Source organism: Lepidochelys kempii, chromosome 4 (assembly GCF_965140285.1).
Source record: "Lepidochelys kempii isolate rLepKem1 chromosome 4, rLepKem1.hap1, whole genome shotgun sequence".
Taxonomy (NCBI): Eukaryota; Metazoa; Chordata; order Testudines; family Cheloniidae; genus Lepidochelys; species Lepidochelys kempii.
Genome location: NC_136383.1, coordinates 46,190,001 through 46,215,243, shown reverse-complemented (window position 1 = coordinate 46,215,243; position 25,243 = coordinate 46,190,001). Strand labels below are relative to the sequence as shown.

Sequence of the window (25,243 nt, the reverse complement as noted above, 5' to 3'; positions counted from 1 at the left end):
AGTGGGGCAACATTCATTCTGGCATTTCTTAACTTCTGAGTACTTAACTTTGCAATCTTAATTTCTTTCAACTCCTTTTTAAAATGTAATATATACAAATGTTCCTATATAGCTAAAGCTAAGTTTTATATGCAGCCAAAGAAGTTGGGTTTGAGAAAGGACTCAAGGAATAGGTGGTGGTTATGATTTGTTATGGGAGCACCAGGCAGAGGAGGTTGCTTTAAAGAAGGCATGGAAATTGCAGGGGTTCGGGGGAGACCATGAAGAAAGAATTCTGTTGTGGTTTGGGCTAAGCAGAGTTCAGGGAAGTTGTGGGGCCGGGGGGCAGAGAAGAGGCAGTAAAAGGGACAAACAAAACAAGCAAGTAAGAGGGAGCCAACTTGTGAAAGATCTTGAATAGACAAAGGAGACACTTGAAAGTGATCTGGGAGTCAGTGGAGATGCTGTAGGAAGAGCTGGCACCACTCAAAAACATACTGGCTAAAAATGATGGGGCGGGGGGATGTTCCATCTGATTATCTGAGAGCTCCCCTATGATTTCTGGTGTAAATCTGGCATGCCTCCTGCTTGAACTGCAGCCCCCACCATCAACACTGGGCATGGTGAGATGAGAGCTACAATGGGAGTCGGAAAGGGCATGTTGGAGCAGATTTCCGGTACTATTGATAATATATATTCTCTGCTGCCATAAAGGGGTGCGGAGAGCTCAAGACAGTAGCTTTTAGAGGTGTTCCTCATAGCTTTAAAACTTAAACGGGTGCTGGGTGGCATGATATCTAGGAGCCTTGTAGCATCCAACTTCACTGTCTCCAAATGGCACTTGACCATGGTGGAGAATCTAGGCTAGTGGTGTAACTTACTGGAAAACTTGATTATGCGTCTTTCATATGATGACTTGCAGTTGACCCTTTGCCATGTTTGGTTACACATAATAATGAGGAAAAGTGCAAACTGAAGGGAAAAAACAGTCTATCTTGGAACTACCATTGTATATTGAGTTTGGCTAAACCTCATGATAAACAACTGTGGCGAGAAATGCTATTCCCACCACAGGCAAAGGATTGGAATGAAGAATAATAGCTGTCTACTCTTATTTTTAAAATACTCCTGTAGGATTCATAGAATCATAGAATAGCAGCGTTGGAAGGGACCTCTGGAGGCCATCTAGTCCAACCCCCTGCCTAGAGCAGGACCAATCCCAACTAAATCATCCCAGCCAGGGCTTTGTCAAGCCTGACCTTAAAAACTTCCAAGGAAGGGGATTCCACCACCTCCCTAGGTAAAGCATTCCAGTGTTTCACCACCCTCCTAGTGAAAAAGTTTTTCCTAATATCCAACCTAAATCTCCCCCACTGCAACTTGAGATCATTACTCCTTGTCCTGTCATCTGCTATCACTGAGAATAGTCTAGATCCATCCTCTTTGGATCCACCTCTCAGGTAGTTGAAAGCAGCTATCAAATCCCACCTCATTCTTTTCTTCCATAGACTAAACAATCCCAGTTCCCTTAGCCTCTCCTCATAAGTCATGTGTTCCAGACCCCTAATCATTTTTGTTGCCCTTTGCTGGACTCTCTCCAATTTCTCCACATCCTTCTTGTAGTGTGGGGCCCAAAACTGGACACAGTATTCCAGATGAGGCCTCACCAATGTTGAATAGAGGGGAACGATCACGTCCCTCGATCTGCTGGCAATGCCCCTAGTTATACATCCCAAAAATGCCATTGGCCTTCTTGGCAACAAGGGCACACTGTTGACTCATATCCAGCTTCTCGTCCACTGTCACCCCAGGTCCTTTTCTGCAGAACTGCTGCCAAGCCATTCGGTCCCTAGTCTGCAGCGGTGCATTGGATTCTTCCATCCTAAGTGCAGGACTCTGCACTTGTCCTTGTTGAACCTCATCAGATTTCTTTTGTCCCAATCCTCCAATTTGTCTAGGTCCCTCTGTATCCTATCTCTACCCTCCAGCGTGTCTACCATTCCTCCCAGTTTAGTGTATCTGCAAACTTGCTGAGGATGCAATCCACACCATCCTCCAGATCATTAATGAAGATATTGAACAAAACCGGCCCCAGGACCGACCTTTGGGGCACTCCGCTAGATACCGGCTGCCAACTAACATGGAGCCAGTGCTTAAGTATATTAAGTGGAAATCCCTGATCGGAGTTCTGACGATTTAAACATGACCAATGGTTCTTTGTCAATTATATAAACACATATGCAGATAAAGTCATACTGCCCATCTTTCACTTTTCAGCAGGCAGTAATTATTCTCTATCATCTTGAGTGGTAGTGCTGAGGGAGGGAGAAAATTAGAAACAAATCTGATTGACATTCCAATTTGTGAAAGCCAGCCATTTTCTTAAACATGACCATGGGTTGTTAGTGAGGGGGAAAATGTTTAGATATGTTTGGGTTTTTTATCCTTTTCCAGAAGAATGCTGTGTGCAAGTCTTCCTTGTTTTTTTTTAATCCAACTTTTGTAAGTATCAGAAGTGATTATCATGGTGAGGGGTTATTTAATTGCTACACATTTTTAGGGAAGCAATGAGGCCCCTCTGAACTAAGGAGAATAAGGCCTAGGTTTTGTTACTGGCCTAGTGATCCTGAGCTAGTAACCGAGCAAGTCACTTTACTCTTCTGTGCCTCAGTTTCCCCATCTGAATGGGGATATTGATCCTTATCTTCTCCGTGAAACAAATCCAGGCCTCTGTGAAAAGTTCTACATAGAGCTAGATATTACTCTACCATTATCTTACTGGAGAACTTGATAACACACTTCAATCAAAGGCTATCTGGCTACTAACAGCTATCTATGGTAGACATCACACAGCAGGATTTGGACCACAGTCATTGCAGAAAGTCAATGAGGTTCTTCATTATTCCTATTATGACATCACTTTTTCCTTTAATTTCTGATTTTGAACAAATTACGACTATTGAAATATTGAAGTTTGCAGTTCAGAAATAATTGGCCTTTGGGAGCTTCCACTCTTCCAATCAATTTTTCCATCCTTAAAAGATATATTCCCCCTCACCTTACCATGTGAAGCTCCAGCATGTTTTCCTTTTGTGAGTGTGATAGGATCAACAGCTGAGCATGTAGACAATACAATTTTGCTTGAAAAGTGATAGCAGCAGCCTGAAAGGGTGGTATCCTGGTAGTTATTCCATCATTACATTATAGTACTATAATATCCATGTAAACTCTGTCTGAAGACATTTACAGTTTAAGACTAGCTTGGAAAGACTAGATTTTTATTGGAAAATGTTGGTCAATGTCCACTTCACTGTACACTTACCTGCAAACTTTCCATCAATAATCAAAATTTACAGGTAGACAAAGTAAGAAAAATGCTGCTTGAGAATGTATTGGCATTTGATTTAAGGTTATTTACTTCATATATTTTTTGGCATGTGATGTTAACAATTTGTGACTGCTTGTAAAGCTTTAACTTTTTGAATTTCAACATCTGCTATGACTAAATAATTGTCTGACCTCTTCATAATTTTGCACAACTGTGAAAATTTAAATTGAAGGAAAATAATGCTAAACTGGCTTATCTTTCTATAATCCTGTTAACTTGTGCTAAATATTCCATAACACTTTGCAAAGCTGAAGACCGCTTTGGCATTAGAACATAAGAAACTTGTCAAAAGCAAAATACACTAATGTTCTACTCTGGTACAAGCTGGGGAGGTACCTTCACAGACTGGTACCTGCAATGTTAGTATCCAAGCAAAGATAAGGGAAATAGAGAACAACAATTTAAAGAACTAGTATCTGGGAGGGGGGTTGATTTTCAGTGACATGTAGAGATTTTTTAACTCCTAAAATCATCCTATAAATACTACTAGCTGAAATATTTAGTAATGTGGAAGCACACCTTCTGTGTAAGGTAAACTTTGCAATGCTGCAGAAGATAGCTTCCCAGAAATTGATATCCTATTGAACCTTTTTTCTGTACTATTATTGGCTTATGGCAATAAACCTGAGTCATATTGGTTATTTGGTCTGAGTAGATTTTCATAATGGCCCAAAGTATGGTCAAGCAATTGACTATACAATTTACCAACATAGAGAACCTTGCTCAGGCCCTCAGTACGCAAGTAAATGTCATCCTAATGACTTAATTCTCATCTTGTGGGGATGATGCTAGAAAAGTGTAACCCTGCATGCAATAAATGCAATAAAATTTAGGGCCCAATCCCGTTCCCAATTAACTCAATAGTAGGGTTTTGTTTTTGTTTTTTTTCATTGACTTCACTTGGAGTGGATCATATCCTATTTATAAATACTGCTCCATTTGTCTTTGCAAATGTGTGTGTGTACACATGCATGAGCATGTATATCAGTCTGTAGGTGACAATTCTTTGCTCAGATATGAACAATAATAAAATTTTCTCCTGTCAAATGTCCTATTGCTGTCAATGGAAGTTTTGTTTGAGGTAACAAATACAGGATTGGGTCCATGGTCAGTATTTGGCTAATACCTATGCATTGGTTTCTGGTAAACCATGAACTTTGTTTTGGGTTGGATGATTCTATATTGTTTTCCTTGCCATTTATATATGGAACATAAATTATATTAGCCTGATCCTGCATTTCTCTAAGACATACAATTTTGTTTGAAGTCAGTTAAGATTTTGGGTGTGCACTAAAGATTCCCATTATGGAGAAAAATTAAAAGTGTAGGTTGTTCCATCTCTGTATACTACAGATGTGAGGACTTTGATACAAACTCAAGCCCTTACTGTGTTTGCTAAAATCTTTATAAATTTCTCTTGTAAACTGCAGCACAACCATGAACTATGGACTCACCTTTTGTGAGTCATTTTATTTCTATTCTGCTACCCCCAAATTATCAAAAGAATTGGATTGCATTATGGAAGAAAACAGTCAGATTATGAGGTTTATAAAGAGCACCTGGACAATTTGCAAAAACATGTAAATAAATAAAAAAAAAACATGTATAGTTACTTGGAGATTGTAGTCAGTTGTTTTCATAAACCTAAACTGAATTCTCATCAGGTGTGTGTGTGTGTTGGTTTTTCTTTTTTTTTAAATGGGATTGTGATGCAACTCTTCAAACCAATGTGAAGACACCCCATTTACTTCAATGGTGTTTGGATCAGGCCCTTATTCTCTGAGAAACCCTGTAGTTCAATTAAACACAAGTATCTGGCACAGACTGTGGATAGGGTTTGTTATTGTGGTTAAATGTGAAGATGGAGGCTTACTAATGATTGTCTACTTGCAAGTTTTGTTCTAATTCATTATCATTCTCTTCACCTTCTAGCTGTTTGTATATAAGGATTTTCAAGTAAATCCCCTTAAAGTGTGCTTTTGTGTTAAGGTATTTAATGTCAAAGGTCTTTGAATAGTTTTTATGAAAGAGGACTTGTCAGGGCATATCCTGCAGTGAACACCTGGGAACTGCAGGGTTCAGCTAATGGTGACTTTGTGTTAGTCTAGAATTTTACTCACTGGCTTTACATCAAGACTCCTTTTTTCTTCCCTTCAGTGTATTTCTTATTTGTAAAAGGGATGGTGTTTGAATATTTAAGGACCTATCATGGATTAAGATTTTATGAATCACAAGCAGAGTAAAATGTCTCTTCTTTCATGAATACGATGAAGGAAATTATATCTGCATATGGTATACATGTTGAGTATCTGACGAGTAAAGCCTCTGAGTGCGAGCCTCCCCCCCCTTATAAATTAAAAACCTTTTATATATTTAACACCATTAAAATGCTCGTTGCAAAGGGGGGTTTGGGGTGAAGGATGAGAGCTCATAACCCCCCCAATATAATAACCTCAACCTCTTGAGGGGTCCCAACCCCCAATTTAAGAGCCCCTGGTGTAATAGTTCTGAAAACTAAATACAAGGAATTAATAAAAGTTAAATATGACTTTAAGGGTAATACAGTCAATTATTACTATTACCAGCTGAAGAGCAGATTAATATGAGAAAATAAAGTTGTCATTGCCTAAATTTAGCTGTACTTACCTAAAGCAAAGTTTGTCTCTTAAATTAAGTTGGGCAAGGTCAACAAGGGTGAATGTGGATAAACTGGGTCAGCTCTTGGACTAAAAAAACATAAGGTTAGTCTTTTCATTGACATGAACAGTCCCATAGTGATCCCATAAAATCCATTGCTGATAATAGTTCAGTTCAAGTGACATTAAACCAACTCTGGTGATAGCTTCCATACTTTGATGTAAGGCACTGAAAATTGCATCTCCATTGCTGGTGGTGACTGCAGTGACCCTGGGCAAAGGAGTTGTTGACAGAAGGATTATACATTGAGGGTTACATTGAAGGGCAACTTTACTTTCTGCTAAGAGCTCCTGGCCTTCATGACCAAACCACCATGATGCTGATGCTTATATATTGTATTTAATTATATTTAATAGAGTGATGCATATTATCACTGTGAAGCCCAGGAAATCGTATTAGATTCAGCTCACCATGATGGTACCAGAGTACAATTAAAAAAAAAAAAAAAGCCTGCAAACAGTTGCAAGCTAACTGTCTGATTCTGCATCCATTAATGTGAGTAACTTCACTCATGAGAATTCTCACTGAATTCTCATTTACTCATATACACACTTGTAGGATAAGTCTCTTAAATAATTCCCTTAAATAAAAGTCCTACATAATTTAATAGGGAAGAACACCCCCACCCAAAGTGCTAACATTTTTAAGTTGGCCCCAAATATCCCCTAAGTTTGTGGGTAGCGTTGTCCAGGGTTTTGATTCAGGTCCATCTCTAAGATCACCATTGTCTTGATGGCTTAAATTCCTATCTTGTTGTCAATATGTAGCACTTTTCAACTTTGAAACAACTTATAAATCTTCAGAATATGCTTAGATGTAGGTAAGTAGTAGTATTTCCATTTCTACAGATGTAAAATATGAGGAAGTGGGATTGCTGATTTTGCTGAATATCCTAGATAGCATCCGTGTCCGAGGTGGTGGTAAATGGAAAGAGTTCTTGGCCTTCAATTTTGTGAATGGAACCAACATGTGGTTTAGTAATTACATGCCTTAGCAATTCTGAATAATTTCCAGGTACTGTATGTTACCACAAACTCAAATGTGTCTTATGGACTCTATATTTTGAAATTTCTTCGAGAATTTCTTCATTTACACTTCACCTCAAGAGTTCTAGTTCCTTCAATTTACATATTTTTTTAGGTCTCTCTCTCCATCCATGTGGGGAGAGATGGTTGACCATGGTTGGGGTGGGGAGAGATGGGTGAAGTAATACAACACATAAGTCCATTAATGTCAGAATTAACTTGTGTAAGTCTCCTGCACATTTACAGAAGGACAGTTTCATTGTTCTTCCATGGGCTTGTGAAGTGGGGCAGCTGTCCCACTCCATGAGAAAAAGGGCTGGAACAAGCTAGAGAGGGTGTGCAGATCAGCAGCCAATCAGCAAAGGCCTGTGAAGAGCCAGTCAGGGTCGGGCTGGGCCCTATATAAAGGCTGCCTAGCAAAGGAGAGAGGAGTCTCTCCCTAACTAGCAAGGGAGGAGGACTGGCCCCTGAGGTAAGGAGATAGCACCTTGCACAGAGTAGTGCGGGGCAGGCTGGGGAGAGCTCTGGCCCAGTTACCTGCCAGGCTGCGGCCATCCCCCTAAAAAGCGGTCGAAAAGGTGCATGGAGCCAAAGAGGAACTGGCCCAGGGAAGATAGGTGGACAAGAGGGGAGAGAAGGAGGGCAGAGACAGGCTGTCACTGGAGAGTCCCGGGGTTGGGAGCCAGAGTAGTGGGTGGGCCTGGGTCCCCTTTCACCCCTTACACTGCACCTGACCACAGAGGAGTGTGGCTGAGACAGACTGCAACTTGCCCTGAGGTGAAGGGCTAGACTTTGGGGTTGTGGTTGGCCACTGAGGCAGGTGCAAGCCGAAGGACTGTTACCACCCCTCCTGCCCCCCTCCCCCCCCAGAAGGGGATGAGAGTGGAGTAGTGGATGCTGCTGGAGGGCAGTGTCCTAAAGTGGACACCACCAAGCAGGGAGCAAGGCGGTTCCCAAATCAGCAGAGCAGACAACGGGCGAGACACCATGTGCAGAGGGCACTCCACAGCTGACTAGAGCTATTTCCCAGAGCAACCAGTAGGAGGCGCCAGTGGTGGTGAGTCCTGACCCCGTCACAACTTGCAATGATAGTTCATTTAATTGTTTTGTTTGTTAGAGTAGAGAATCTCCAAGCACCATCCATAGGGAGTCTCTTTTAAAACATGGCTCACTAGTAATAATTGAGAAACGTTGTCACAGAGAATTGGTTGAACTCAGGCAGCAATCCAATCCTAGCTGCATTTTTGAAAAATTTGTAGAACTTAGAATCCCTTCTGGTGAAATAACTTGACAGTAATGAAGAATTAGAATTTCACCAGCCTTATTAGCTGTACAGTTGGATGCTGAGAAGCAAAGGCTGAATGGAGTTTAGCTAGAACTCAAATGTTCATTTATCTCTTATCTTTGTCTTTTTCTATATTGCTTTTGGTTGTGTAGCACTCTTTGAATGACACAAGAAATGATTGTGTTTCTGACATTGTAGCCCTCAATTGTCATCTTTAGTCCTCTAACTCTTAAAGAATAAGGCTTTAAAAGAGATTGGCTTCCATCAGCTACAGAGCCTGCCTGTTAAGGAAGATGAAAAAATGACAGTGGAAAAAATCAAATAGGATAATGTTGTTAAATTGGCTGAATAAGTTCAAGATTCCATTTCAAGCAAATGGTTCACACAAAACAGGTGGGAGGTTTTTAATACACATTAGCATGAAAAGTAATTGTGTTAATGTTAGGGTTGGAAAGTGTTTGAGTATCCTTTAGGTTTCCATATTCCTTTACCTCCACCTTGATAACTGTGAATATACTAACATGAGAACTAGTGAACACACATTAAAACTTGTAAAAGTTATTGACTGCAGGCATTCCTTTTGTTGCTATTTTGTGTTCTTTAGTCACTCACTCAGTTTAACATTTGCCTGGACCAGTGGGGTGGGGCGGGGGCAAGAACGTTGAAAAGTCAGTGTTGTTTATTTAATTGGCTTGCAGAGACAATTCCCCCCAGTTCCATTCCAAGTTAGATTCATTTTTTCTTTCCTGGAAAACATTGAAATAGAACATATGATACTTTAGAACTGATATGAAATGAAATGAGCTGAGTAAAACAGCTGCCATTTTCACTCAATAGACCCTAAACCTTCCAGTGAAATAGTTTTGAGCCTGCTGAGTAGGAATGGTTTAAAGGTCTATTGTAAAAGACAAGAATTCTTTTCATTAATTAGACCAGTCAGTCTGCTTTGTATCTGCAACAATGAATAACCTTTCATTCTGGGGGTGTAGTTAAGCCCTTAAACTAACTTGATTTCTTGCTCCATTCTGCTAACACATAATTTCTTACCTTTATACGTATTATTGTTCAATCACTAAAATGCTTCTATTTTTCTTTTAGTTTAGGACTTGTCTAGACTAGGAACACTTGCACCAGTGATTAGATCAGTGCAACTCTCCAATTGCAAAACAGTATATATACCAGTTTGACTGCACTTATCGGGGGAGGGTGGGTGATTTACCTGGTCTTACACTAGTTTAATACACATATTGGGGGGTTGCAATGGTGTAGCTACACAAGTGGAAAAGAGAAAAATTTAGTACAGACAGGGCCTTAGTCAATATTATTAGGATAATAAAAATCATATTATCTGCTTATTCTTCGCAATCTGTTCTGAGTAATCCCCAAGTAATGGGGGTAGGAAGGGAATCCATTTCTACTTATTTTTGTCAGATACTTTAAGTTCTGAGCACTGCAGTTATTGTCTAAAGAAAACAAGTCTGTATTAGAGAGATATGCTAAGGAAAGTGTGTGTGTTAATCTAAATTTGAACAGTACCTAGCCCAACAGGGGTCCTGATCCTAATGGTGGCCTTTAGGCACGATTTATTATTAAAGCCTCTGTTAAAACATGTACTTATGTTCTGTATTCCTTGTATGGCACTAGTGCTGAACATTGGTTTGGTTTCTTGCTATTGTACTGAGTTTTCTGTCAAAATATACTGGATAATATATTGAAATGACAGCCACTTGGCAGGAACCCACTTGCTTAGAAATATACTAACTAATTTTAAGTTTCAGAAACTACAATTTAAAAGAGTGTTTTATGAAGAGGAGTTGTTGGTATATCTACAGGGATCCAAGTCACACCATTTCAGATAACTACTAAAAACCTCATTTATATTTAATTTATATTTGAAGGGAAGTGTCTTTCCCCCAGTACAGGCAGATCCTCCATTCTCATCTTCATCTACTGAAATTTTTATGAATGTAATATTGAACTCTTTGCTCCCATAATCTGTAGATGAGCTTCTTGACTATATTCCTGAGGGGGATCTCTGCACAGGTGTTCTGCTTCTCAGCTAGTGGGGTATACCCTCTAGATTGTTCCACCGTGCTCAGAGATACCAACACTCCCTTCTCAAGGATAAAAAGAAAAGGAGGACTTGTGGCACCTTAGAGACTAACCAATTTATTTGAGCATGAGCTTTCGTGAGCTACAGCTCACTTCATCAGATGTTTACCGTGGAAACTGCAGCAGACTTTATATACACACAGAAATCATGAAACAATACCTCCTCCCACCCCACTGTCCTGCTGGTAATAGCTTATCTAAAGTGATCAACAGGTGGGCCATTTCCAGCACAAATCCAGGTTTTCTCACCCTCCACCCCCCCACACAAATTCACTCTCCTGCTGGTGCTCAAGGATAATAATTCTCTTCTCATCCTGTGGGTTTTTTCTCATTGCATCATTAGAAAGTACTGGCTTTAGTCCCACAAGAGCTTATTTCCTTCTCTATAGGCCTCAGTTTCCTGCCCTGAACTAGGGTATCTACTATCCCACTAGTAACCTAGAGAAGGGTAGTGGAAAGGGAGGGACCTGGGCCCGCCCTCTACTCCGGGTCCCAGCCCAAGGGCCCTAGGGATAGTGGTAAACAACTTGAACTAGTGTTTCTTCCCCTGGGCTACTTCCCTCTCCTGCTCTTCAGCTTGTGGGGCTTCCTCTCTCCCCCCCAACAAGCCAGGTGTCTCTTTACCTAGGGTCTTGGTCTTCTAGCCAGCTACGGCACTCCTTCAAACTGCTCTCTGCTCCAACTCCTTCCCCTGGCTGATTGAAGCAGGGGTTTTTATCAGGTGATTAGCTTCAGGTGCTTTAATTGGCCTCAGGTGCTTTTAATTAATAGAAACCTTTCTTCCCTCTACAGGGAATAAGGCTTCTCCTCATCCTGGGACTTGCATATCTCTCATATCACACTCCTGCTGCCATCTGGCCGTGCTGTATCACAACACCATGCACAATCAACCTGTGGAACTCATTGCCGGGGATGTTGTGAAGGCCAAAACTATAACAGAGTTCAAAAAATAATTAAGTTCATGGAGATTAGATCCATCAACAGCTATTCATGGGGTTGCATCCCTGGCCATCTGAGTGAACTGGGTGTCCCTAGTCTCTCACTGCCAGAAGCTGGGAGTAGATGACCAGGGATGGATCACTCTAACTACCTATTCTGTTCATTCTCTCGGCAGCATCTGGCATCAGTTACTCTTGGAAGACAGGATACTTGGCTAGATGGAACTTTGGTCGGACCCAGTATGGCCGTTCTTATGTTCAAGTGATTTTAGCTTATGCATTGCTGCTAAGTGGGTACTGCATGAAAACAGAAGTCAAGCTTGAACCGATATCCTAGCACTGGCCAGCTATCTTAAGTTGAAAATACCACAAAACTCATGTCAGACTTTTTGTGTGTGGATGGGAGCTCAGTTAAGGGAAATGCCTGAATTAAATCTTCAGTGAAGATGTACATGATGGCGACAAAGGGTTTCTCAGAATGAACTACTAAGCTATGCAGGGCTTTAGCTGAGATCTGGAGGAGGATGCTATAGAGGTAGCACTGCTGACCACCTGTTTGGGAGTGGGGAGTCTGCACATGGAGGGAACCCTCTCTGCACAGCTCAGGCAGTGGGGTGGGGGAAGAGATGATTTGGGCTGTCATTTTTGGAATTTTTTTAATTGGGAGATGGGCAATTCGTCATTACAAGTTTGTAGTGCTTAGACTGCTAAGTGAACCTGCAGATACTGGTTCTTGTCTAACTGCTACAAACTGAAGCCTGAGAAACTTGCAAGGCCCAGTGTCATGTTAACCTACTTGGTTCATAATGGCCAAATGCCTTAAAAGCTTTAGAAAGTGACATCTTGACTAGATACAAGACAGTAGAGAATTTTACACTGCAAACCTAAAAACCTATTTCTCTCTGGGATTTGGACTGTGAAAGACTTGCTTTGTTTTTGAATCTTAATTGTAGTATATTATGGAAGTTGAATGCCAGTGTAGGTGTACTGGTATATATATTACAAATGATACAAAGCAATAAACTGCTCTCCCTTTCTCTCTGCCTTGGGAGAATAAACTTTAAAGTCAATGATCATGTGTCATCAAGGTAAAACAGTCTTAGAGCCAATTTTTGGAGTTCTTGCACAATGAACATCAGTGAAGTGTTCACCCTATTAGACAGCTCAGGAAAACAAGCTTTTGGAGGGTCATAAGCTTTAGCTTGTAACCTTGCTGCCATTTGTTTGGTAGGGTCACTCTTCATTGTAAGCTTGAATGAGCCTGTTAGAACTGCAGTGAAGAGTGAGTCTGAAGAGCATATTGAAATATGCACCATTGAGCCAGCAAGAAAATGTACACTTTTGCAAGTAAGGAGCTAACAGAATTGTTGAAATAAAAGGTCACTTTTAGACTGTGATCAGTGCATTGTGATCTTGGTGAACAAGATATTTTTGTGGGATGAGTAAGAGGTGAAGGAAGAAAACCAAGTCACCACTTTTTCCCCTTTAGAATTAGTAATAACACTAATTGAACCTTTAATACTATGTTTAAATGCTCTTTCAAAAAGCATGTGAAACTGGAGAAAAGGGCTAACATGATTTTTAAATGCTTTCATTGTTTTTTTTCGGCGGGGGGACAAGTGTCCAGACTACAGATACTTTGACTGACTTCAATGCACTTTGGCTCAAGGAATGAGAGGTAAGGAAGTTGAAAGGAAGGCACCCCACAAACACCCATTTTAGTTTTTGATTGCTGGAATTGATAGCACAGGGGCATTGCTGTTCTGTGTGGCATCCTGTTGACCTTAACAGCACTTTGAGGATGCAGCAGTCTGCACATGTTCTGTTAATGTCAGGATCAGAGCCTCAATATCCATTCTCCTGCCTGCCCCACCTCCCCAAAAACAAAAAGTATCTAAATCACTAAAAAGAGAGGGGAAGTTTATTTAAATACAAAATTCAGAGGAAAAGTTGTCATCACCAGAATACTTGTAATTCTGAAGTATGTATTTGTGGCACAGGCATCAGAAACTAAAGAAAACTTTAAAACAGAACAGCTGTATTTTATTTTATCCTCTGGCATAAGCTGCCAAGCTTCTGTAGGGAAAGTCAGACACTTTTTAAAAAAACTATAAAGACCTTTTTCCCCTTAGAACTAATTTGCAAATGATCTGGCTGAGACCAGTGAGGGATGGAGAAATCTATCAGGAAACTGAACCAAAAATAAAACTTTAAGTATATATGAAAGTATTCATTGTTTTCTAGTGTGAAATTGATCAGGGACAGAATAACTTAGAAAAACTTATGAACTGTACTCAAAAGCTCAACAAGTATTTGGGCTCTTTTTTTAAGTCGCATGAAAAAAATAGCTGGTTGTGGTTTGTTACAAATTATACCCGATAGGTCACGCACAGGAACTGCTGCAAATTATACCCGATAGGTCACGCACTGTTCGAGCCTAGGCTGAGGCACACGAACAAAGTCCACAACTGCAGAATTTCCAGAGACACTAAGTTTATTACGCTTGAGTGTGGTGCCCCCCTGCTAATCAAAGGTTATATGCCTTTTAGCAAAACATGCTGCCCTCGTGCATCAGAAACCTTAGCCAATAGACAAACCCTTTCCTTATCTACCACCTATCTCTGCTAGGTACATTCCCCGTACTAAACCATTACTTCAACTACATTACAGGTCCTAAAGCAATGCATCAGTAACTTTTCTTATCAGGATGGGAGGCTCACATAAAGAACAGGAGGCAGGGAGTTAGGAACAGACAAAGAACAGAAACCGGGAGTTGAAACAGCCTGGAAACAAGGGGGGAGAGGGGTAGGAGGGAGGATTTTCACAGGAATGCAGTATCTAAGAAACACACCTCCTGGTGCATGATGTGCTTGCTTTTAGACAATGGTGGGCCCCAAACAAAATGGAGTCACATATGCTAAACTTTTCCTTAACAGGTTGCTGAATTTTCTATTCCTAGCCTGGGATTTTCAAAGTTGTCTTAGCAAGTTAGAGAAATATATCGAGACTTGGGCACTTCACTCCTTTGAGTTCATTTGGAAATCCCAGCCTTGATTTTGGTAAAAAATTTGACATAAAATTAGAGGGCATGTTAACATCTGCTGCTGCAGATATATCCAAATTTGAAAGAAAACTATGAAGAGCTCAGTTACTGGGCCAATTTCTCTACTGGCATAACTCCATTGAGCTACACCTACAGAGAATTTAATATATAAAGCCTACAGAACAAGCAAGATACTAATATTATCTTACTTGCCTTCTATTACCTTTTTTAAACCTGGAGTTGCATCTGCTACAATTGTTACTAAATTCTCTACCACTGATAGCAGCCTATATAGTACTAATCCATTTGAAAAGTAGTAAACAAAAGACATTATGATCTCTCCTTTGTTCTCCTCTGTGCTTGGCTAAACTGTATATTAACTGCTGATACTCTGGATGGCTGATACTATAGTGAAGTTCCACAAGTGACAGTTAATGAGGGTGAATTTTTATTTTTAGGTTCACTCTTTATTGTAATATGGCTCAGCAAATAATCTTGCACATGCCAACTTTTTTGCTTCTGAGGTATAGGTGAATGGTTCCTGTTTTGCCTAATTGATGATATTTGGTGGTAACCATAATGTATGACCCATCCCATTTATCAGAACATTTCAGTTTCCCTTCTTTGAAACTGAATAAAAGGTGCAAATATTATTCTACACCACTTGAATAAACAAACCTAAGATCTGACCGTGCAGGCCATAATATTGGATTCTTTTAAATCAATCTAGCTGCTTATTATTTGCTACTTTTTGTTCCTTTCCTCCAGTTTTCTTCATTCATGTTTCTTTATTCATCATGCCCAAAATTTATGAGCCAGTCCAACCTGACCAGATTAAAAAACAAGCTTTTTCAGACAGGCTTTAGTGGCCTAATGTGACATAAAATGTCACTGGAACACAGATCTGTTTTGTATTTAAGCCCCACCCTCTCCTGTTTCCAGAAATTCTTACTTAAATGGTATTAAAACAGTTGGAGGCAGATTAGGGTGTTTTGGGGCCCTGGTCCAGAGCAAGTGCGGTCCCTCCCTACCCCTTCTGCCTGCAGTCCCTTCGCTCACCCCCTTCTTGGCACTCCTGTTGTGGAAATGGGGTCAGGGCATGAGGACTTCCCCAACCCTCCTGGTGGGGAGCAGGGTCAGGGCACAGGGACTTGCCCTGCTCCACTTGGCTCCAACCCCATGTGCCTTGCCCTCACTCCCAGTCCCTAGCAGGAGCGCGGCTGGGTGGGTGGAGCATGGCAAGTCCCATTATTCTGACCCCGCTCCCCAGCAGGAGTGGCGGGTGGGTGGGGAGTGGGGTTGTGGTGCCCATTTTTGGCGGTCCCCCCAATTGGCCATGGCCCTGGGCATTGGTCCAGTGGCTAATCTACCACTGTATTTATTACCAATAAAGATCCAGCACAATCAATTTCTGAGTCTTGAAAAAATGTAAGAAAGCTAAGATGCTACCAGAGATCCTACAGTACTACTACTGTCAAAAATGACAGTGGCTCAAATAGTTGGAGGTGATGAGTCCTTGCAACTCCTATTATAATTAAATGGAGTTGTAGATTCTCAGCACTATTCCACTATATCAGATTTGGGCCCTGATTCAGCAAAACACTTAAGCAGATCCCTATTCGCTTAAGTCCATCCTTCCACAGGAAAGCACTTAAGCATAGGTTTAAATCCATTGATGCTGATTTGCTGAACTGGGGCCTTAGCTCATTGACCTAGTATATTTGACTAAGAACTGTAAAGTAAAATTATGCCAAATTTCTTTTTTTCAGCGTTACTGAGCACCCACAGTTCCATTTGATGTGAATGGAGATCTACAGATTCCCAGCACCTGTGGAAAATAAGGCATACAGTGTTCTAATAGCATATAAAAGAAAGCCACTTGGCATCAGTGATCATTTTAAGATATTCTAAGAACTATAAAGAACTGTTTGAATAAAAATTTACAATAGACACATTCAGTCTAAAAAGGTGTGTAACTCTGTAATATAGTTACAGGCGATATTTGGCTAATTTAATTTAGATTCTTACCAGTAAATAACTGCTTATAAATACCCGTCTTGCTTCTCTACTCTAATGTTGTCCACAACAGATACTAAACAAAACGGTACAATAAAACACTTCTACAAGCTACACTTTCAATAGCCTATAAGGCATATTATGATAATGTAAAACGCATGCAGTTGTTACACACTGACAAATACTTAACAATGTGGAGGTTAGTCATGGTCGGAAGGCTGTGCGGAGCACACCTGCTATGGCCCTGGAAATAGAAGGATCAGGAGTAGACATTGTTTATCTTGTGGTTCTAGAAAACCTTGAAGGAAACTGTCTGGGGGAAGGAGGAGGAGTATCTTACTGTTCCACTTTTGAAAGTTCTCTCAACACTTTTTCCTACATTTCCCTGAAGGAATTTTTTTAGTTCCCTCTTAAAACATCTGTTGCATTATCAAACACCTTGAAATTAATTTTCATCTATGTTGTCTTCCTGTGTCTGGCTAAGAAAACAGAGCAGGGCATACATTTAGAAGTTATTTTGAACCAGAGTTTTAATAAGGAATAATTTTAATACAGACAGGAGAGAATACATGGTCTATGGTTGTACTAGGGCTCCAATTGAACCTGAGTAATTGTATGCCCTACAAACAGTTTTTGTTGTCCTAAGACACTAGTTCTAGCTGCATGTACCTCCTTCTCTAACTGATGGGGTACTCTATCCCTCTTCCTAGATTCCAACCAGTTTAAAAGCAAGAGTGCCCTCTATGAACTTAGGATACAGGAGATTTTAAAGGCACAAATCCGAGCTAGGCATCCAACTCCTGACAAGTCAATGGGAACTGGGTGCCTAATTGCCCTTTGTCTTAAATCCAGTTCCTGTCCTGTCCAAGCATAGGCCACTGCAGGAGGCGACAGGTATTGTCCTGAACATACTGCCTCTTGGGAACCCAGTTTCCACAAGAAAACCAGACTATGAGGCCAGCACCAGTTTCATGCAGAGTGCAGGCAAGAACAGATGTGATGAGGGACATAGAATAGTGATGACAAAAGGAATGTAGTAGAATTCAGGGATATGACTGAGAAAAGGGAAGTAAGAACAGATGGGATAGAGACAAATACCAGAAATTTAGTTGCAACCCATGTAACCCCAGGTGTTCAAATGCCCAAATTAAATTTTTGATTTTTACTTTATAGTTTCATCTTTACAATTGTTACTTTTGCTTTTGTCGTATTAGTAATAGGGGAAGTGAGCCTCTCCCAACAGACAGGTGGCAAATTTGTGACTGCTTGTACCAGATTTGAATGTTGCCTCATTTCTTTTCAAATGGAGATGTTTCCACTCTGATCTTCAGTATCTTTTTGCATTCTTGACTATTTGCTTTTGGCAAAATTCAAGAGTTATATTGTTTTGCAAGATTTTGTGTAATTCCAGTCTAGTTATGAGAGGCATTTTTTAAAAAAAATCTTGTGCACTTGACATTTTATACAGTACAAGACAGCCATATTTGACAATTTTTAGACTGTGGAAAGAAAACAGCAAAGGACAAAGAATAGTCAATCATAATTATGACATTGTTCTTTGACACCAATATCCTATTCTGATACCAGCATCACTCCTCTGCCAAGTAGTAACAGATATTCAGGTTCTTGTAGTCTCACTTGCTAGTGGAGGTTGAATCAGTGATGTGAAGTCTGTTTTCTAAATGCAATTTGTTTAATTTATACTCAAACTCCAGTCCTAGAACACAAGAAGTCAAACAGCATACAGGCAATATCCTTTGACAGAAATCTGTTTAACATCAATATCCAGCTCCCAGAGAGCTGCCTCAAGAATTGACTCTAATCCAGAGATCAAAATGCACAGAGCAAACTCTCCTGCTGCTCACACATCTCCCTCTCCAAGGATCACTGCCACCACATAGAAACTTGTCTAACAAAAATGTAAAACAGCCTGTGTTCCTAAGACTGAACACTTTTTCAAGACTTTAACAAAAAATCCTAGAAGACTAAATGTAATTGACATATTCCACGAAATGATGTAAATAGGTACACCAGTTTGATGGAGACAAAAGCACTGAGGGATCTATGTGCTCTGGCTTTACCAACAGAGGTGGCATGAAAGAGGATCAGGCTTGACTACAAGTTAAAATCTTCCATCCTGTGACCCAGACAAGACAGAAGTCTGAACAGTTGGCACCTAGAAAGTGGCAAATAATGGATCTTTCAGTTGCATGGAAGATGGGACAATGAACAGTTCACCATTTGTTTTGGGCTGCCCTAGCTCAGAATGATTCTGCAGTGAAGGATTATGAGCACATCCATGAACTCTGACTGTTCAGATCAGGTACATCCTGCTGCTATAAAACCCGGGGCAATGCCTTAAGGGACCTAATGAACCCCATCATTGTAGGACTGGAAGGGACCTCAAGAGCTCATCTAGTCCAGTCCCCAGCATTCATGGACCACTCATTCTCCTCTGCTGTCTTCTGAGAATGATTCAGCAAGTCCACCATATCACTTACATCTTCTATGGTCTTTAGGATTGTTGGAGTTAAAACAGCAGCATGGTACAGCCAGTAATTTTCCCTGTGCTGCTGCCAACATTTTTTTTCTGATTGAGCAGAATCAAAATTCAACTTCACCCCCTCTGAAAAATCATTCTAATGGCTTCTGCCTGAACACTTTGGTATGTTCAACCAGTTCAATCACATTTTTCGTTTAGGTTCCATATGTGACCATAGAACACACCCAGTTTAACATTCAAAACAGTGATGCATTTCTTCAAAGGAAGAAAATTAAGTAGTAAAAAAAATCCTATACTTTAAGAATAATTTGCTGTACTCTATCTTTGGTCCCTTTCAAGACCATTGGAGAAACGGCAGGTGAAAAATGGTAGAAAGACTTTGATGGGCAGGATTCAGAATATAAAATACTCTGGAATTGTTGACCACTAGCTCTGCTGTTCTAAATAGAGCACAAAAATAACAAATTGTAGACTTTGAGAGTTTGGTGGTTTTTCGGGGAATCTGCTGCCAGCTTAACAAAAGAATGTTTTCGTTTATATAAACCAATAACATAAAAGGGAAAAAATCAGCTTACTTTGTCTCCCATTGATTGGTCTTCTGGAGCCAGACATACTTACCATAAAAACACTAAAGCATAGTCCATAAAAAATCAATGCCAGACATAATACAGTGCATTAATTAATATATTTTTGCTCCTCAAGTAGGTATTTACTGTACTTACTATTTCCCTATTAGATCTTCAGATGATAAAACCTAATGAGCCCTCACTTTAAAACCCTGAATGTGAGATTACTTCAGATAAAGAACCATTAGAACTTGCATTCAGACTCCAGCAAAGTCCACTAAAATAACTTCTATTTATTTCAGAAATTGTTCCACCTCTCCAAAGGCTCTAAAGTGTGTAATAGAAAATCATCATGATTATTATGGGATTAAATGGATATCTGAGTAAATACTGTACAGTACATCTGAAATAAACTTTGAAAAGGTGTTGGGTTAAAATTTTATTGCCATATTAAAGAAATTGATTTTTGTAAATATCAATTATTTTGTTTCTCTAGATATATTTATCAGAAATGGAAAATTAGATACACAATGTTTATAATGACTTGTTTTTTACTGTTGTGTAGAAATCTGATCAGAGAAATTTGGCAGTGAGATTGTAATTATATAGATATATTTACTATAGTTTTGAAACCAACATAAAACGACTAATGCGCGCGTGTGTGCGCGACCAAATTCTCTCCCCATTCATAGTCCAGGTAAAAGCACAAGGATGAGGCTATGCAAGAGTCAGGGGTTGCAGAACTTTTTCCATCTCTAATTATGGTGTAGCTGTAGAATTATTACATAAACACTGCTGCAGCCTTAATACTGTTGTGGTGGCTCCTTTGGCTGCTGTCCCCACCTTCCACAATGGGATTTTCCTGGTAGAGGCACAAAGAAGCAGATTCACTGGCACTGCTTTGGCTCACCTGCACTGTCTCCACAAAATCCCACAAACAAAACAATTCATAAGTGCATTATTAAAGAAAGATGGTGATTCCAAAATCTATGGAATTGCACTAAAATAAGACCATTCCAAATGGAACTACTCCAGATTTACCCTGGTGTAACTGAAAATAGAATTTGTCCCAAAGAATTTAGTTGTGATCCAAACATGTGTTTAGGATGCAATGATCAGGGAAAGAATAAATCAACAAGGAAAGGGAATGGGGAGGGAAAGATGACTAAGTAGCTTTTGTGCTTCTTTCATCTCCAAGATGGACTGCCACACACTGGTTTGGTTCCTGGAATAATTTGGCGTTACCAAACATTTTCAATACACCTCAGAAACAGCAGATACCGCTATGTTTGGAAGTAGCCAAACTTGTCTGCAATATTTCTGATTCTTAGATTCTCTGTTTGCCATTGAGTCCTTATTATATAATGAAAGTGGGTTATTAAAGTGCAGGGTTTAAAAAAAACAAGCCAAAAAAACCCTTTCACTGGCCATATTAAGATTTTCATCATTATTTAATCTTTACCAATTGCTTTCATTACTACTTCATGTTCTGTTCTCTTTTCACTTGTGGCCTTAGAAAGTTTGGAGAATTTTGATAATCAGATGTAGTTAGAGTGCACCTGCAAAAACGGGCAGGGTAGAAGAATTATTCCTCGTGTATGTGGATTCTCTAAAGTACTTGGTATGTATTGTACATTCTGGAACTTTATAAGCAACATGTGAAAGGCAGTCATTAATTTCTCTCACGTAAAGTGCTAGATTAGCTAGGATGCTTAGGCTTTGGAAAGTCTACCTAGTAATGCAGGTTGCAGCATGAGTAGGATACTGAGACTGCAGTAAATTCCCTTGAGTCAACTCTGAGGCTGTCACAGATGCTGCATCCCTCTGCAGCAAATTGCTACAAGACGCAGGGAAAAGGTTCAACAGAGCAGTATAGAACCTGGAGTTATCTTACTGTTAACCTTGACCACTTAGTCCTACTCTTTGCTTTCTGTCTCATAGTCAGTTTTGATTCATGATGATCTGCCTTTCACCCCAAGACAACTTGGCTTCTCTAGAAGCCTCCTGCGTGGGACTTTGTCATTGTTAACCAGTTCTCCTTTAGTCACTACTTTATTGACATTGGTTACCCTGGAAGTATGACAAACTTGTATTCCCCCTCTGTGGTCCACTGAGGGCACTCACTTAAGTATGGCTTCTTGCTCCTTACAGTCACCTCTTTTGAGTCAAGGCCTATGTCTCTCTCCCTTCTGACTGGGGTTCTTCAAGGCTGCATAGTTAGATATCCCCAGAAGCCAGACTGCCTAAAATTCCAGTGTTTGCTTTCTCTCTGGAGGTTACGACCAGTGTGTTGCCTGCTGTTAAGTTACCACAGTTCTTTCTAAGCAAGCATACTTATTCTAAGGATGAAAGCATTGAAGAGAAAACATAATAAGCCTACACATGAGCTAAAAAGCTTACCAGAGATTAACCCCACACCCAACGATGGGCTCTGATAGGTGTCAGTCCTTCAAAACCCACAACTGCGTCTTCCCATGGTTACGAGTTCATAACTGACTCAGCTTTAGAATGAGAACTACAGCTCACTTTTTCAGCTTTTGATTGACAGTTTCTGCGACCAGGTAATCAGCAGACAATGACCCCTTCCTCAGGGTGTAGCAACTGGGCTTTTTCATAACCAAGGGTGAGGAATGTGCATTAACCTTCCCCTAGGTTTTTCCCAGGAAATCCATTTCACACACACTGTTCCAAAAGTCCATTCCTGTCTGGCACACCTTTCAATAAAGTCCTCTGAACTCACAGGCCTCCCATCACATCTCCCCCTTAGAAAGGTTACATAAAATCCTGGTTCACAATTATATGTAAACTTTGCATTTTAATACAATGGAACCCCAAAATACTTATTCTTAATTAAGTCTTATAAGAACATGCAGGAAATCACCGTATGTCACAGACCTTTATAAAATATTCTACGGAATTAGTGAGACATGATTTTCCTTTACAGAAACCATGCTGTTTAGCCCATCATATCTTGTTCTATTTTAAATTAGCATTTCATGGTAGTGGTTATTTCATAATTAGCCTTCTCAGTGTCTCTTTGCTGAGCAGAAGAATGACATTTTTAATACAACTCTTTTAAAAATAAAGGGCCAGACCCCAGTTGAAATAAATCGAGTGCTCCCCTGACATCAGCTGGTTTAAATTTGTTTAGCTCCACAGACAACCCAGCCCAAATATTTCCTTTAAAGTTTTCTTTTTCATTTTAAATTGAATAGCACTTAGATTAAAGAAAATGAGCCAAAAATAGACAGGGCAGTACATATTTAAAAGGTCTACAGTACAGACCATAGAGCTAATGTGAATATATGTGAAGAACTGTCATTGGAATTGATTTCTTGAAGGAGTCTCCAGAAGGAGCCCGTTGCAGAGAGTATCATGCATTGTATCAACATAGGTGCTAGGATTATTTCCAGTATTTATCTTCATGATCTGATATATAATTTTCTCATTTTCCCATGTTCTCAAGTTTGTTTTATTTTGTCCTTTCTGCTCTGTTCTATCCATGGCTAACACATTTATCTCTGACGGAGTCAGCAAATGATTGTGCGGCAGGCAAAAGCCTAATATAAAAACATGGCAGAAGTTCAGGCCAATGACTCAGGACTCAGCAGGCAAGCATTTTATAGTCTGTCACTGCTCAGTGACAACTGATACAGTGGCTCAGGGATGAACTGTACTTTTCTTTATCATTGCTGGACAATAGAGTTTTGTTTCAATGATTTTCTGTCATCCTCTGAGACAGATAGGGTCTGTGACCGCTAGTGTAATAAGAGAATAAGGTTTTCCGCAGTAATTCTCCTACTATATGGGGTAGGCACCTCATTGTTTTCATTTCACATTTTGAAAGATGAACCTTCAGGGTTCAAGGGAGTCTAAAACAACAAAATTCAGATTTAGAGGGGGGATGTGGGGAGAGGAAACAGCCATTTCTTTCATAGAACACTTGGTTTCTGCTTGGAGTTAGTGCATGTCTATGACCTACTCATTTCACTGCTTGGATTAAGGATAGGTCAGGTTGAGTGATCTGTAATGGATGATATGTTGAAATCATTTGCACCTGCCACAGAAGCTGAAGGATTCTTATTTGATTGCTTCAGGGGAAAAAAAAGGTGGAATAGACATACGATTCTGACTCTCCACTCTTTTATGCCTTTGACTCTATTGAAATCAAGAGTTACACCCGTGTAAAACTGGTACACTGGAGCAGAGAATCAGGCCTTAAGTGTATGAAATCGATGCTTTTGTAATACAATAATATAAAATTATAGGTACAAAACTTTCTTTGAAAGTATGCTTTATTATGAATAATCAGTAGTAGTGATCAATGCTAGAATTTCTTATCTATACAACATTATTATTGTACTTGGTTTCATGTCTGAATGAGCAAAACTGTGTATGAATTTTATAAGCCTTCATGTTAACCCTATTATTTTCAGAATGCATGCTTTTTCAGTGGGGCCTGACACTTGCTGGGTTAGATTGTCTAAAGAAAGCTTTATCATTTATTTCACTGCTTGATCACTTTATGTTGAATTGAATATTCCGAAGAGTGAGACAATATGATGTCATGACTGATGATTGTAACTACCCTGTATAATGCATGGTTGATCAATTTAAATGACTGATTTCTGAATTTTTCTTAATTTTATAAATTTCTGCATCAGTGACTTATAATTTAGCAATGTTAATCATGCATATCAGGGTAGTTATATTGGCTTTACAAAGCTGCTGTAGGGTGTGCTTGAGGCTTTATTTTAGTTTGTGCTTGATCATATATAATCTTAAAGATCTTTTTTTCTGCACTATAAGATAAGTCTGTATGGGATTTGTAAGATGTTTGAGTCTTACATATTCTTTTTGTCTAAATATAGTTAAAAAGGATATACGCAAATTTATGAAATGTCAGTGTTTGTTCTTTGTACTCATATCTCAACAAGATAAATGGTTTATATGGATAGTGCCCAGTTCACACTAGGCACTCAAGAATGTTTAGGACCACATCCTTAGCTAGGTATACTGGTGTAGCTTCATAGACCTCAGTAAGCCCATGTCAATTAATACAAAGCCAAAAAAAAAAAAAAAACTTAGAAAAAAGTAGGTCCAGATCCACTGCTGGTTAAAGTGTAACTTTCTTGATTATTTTCTTAATGTCTGTCTTAGATTTTCATTGTGACTTAATGTAATCATTGCAAAAGAATATTGATGTGTTAGCAATAAGCAGATTTAGATTCTCATGCAACACTATAGAAAACTCGGTCCAAGAATATAATATCCATCCAATAATATTAAAGGAAGTGACATGAAATTGCAAGTCCAATAATAAGGATTTAAAATTCATCTGTAAACTTGGATTGTACCCCACAATCTGAGAATTGCAAATATTGTTCTTGTATTTAAGAAAGGTGGAGGAAGTGATCCCAGAAACCATAAGCCCATTAGTTTGAGCTCAATGGTATGCAACGTCTTAGAACTAGTTTGGCAAGAGATGGAAGTTTAGATCTAGAGGTAACTGGACAAAAAATATAACATGACTCTACAAAAGGTAGATCATGCCTGATCAACTTTTTTTGTTTGTAGATAACTAAATGATTTTCTAGGCAAAGCAGATGCAATAGGTCTAAGCTACTTGGATTTCAGTATGGCATTTGATGCAATTCAACAGGGGAAGTTATAAATTAAATTGGAGAAGAT

The 25,243-nt window shown here is 39.6% G+C and overlaps 1 long non-coding RNA gene across 2 annotated transcripts in view; it reads left to right on the top strand.

Annotated features, from left to right (window-relative positions):
• The window catches only part of LOC140910384 (uncharacterized), a 30,507-nt gene extending 14,095 nt beyond the window's left edge, over positions 1-16,412 (top strand). For both annotated transcript variants that reach the window (XR_012158558.1, XR_012158559.1), the window contains 2 exons: positions 13,045-13,102; positions 16,237-16,412. This is a non-coding gene — a long non-coding RNA (uncharacterized LOC140910384). The remainder of the gene's footprint in view (positions 1-13,044; positions 13,103-16,236) is intronic.
• The last annotated feature ends 8,831 nt before the right edge of the window (positions 16,413-25,243 follow it).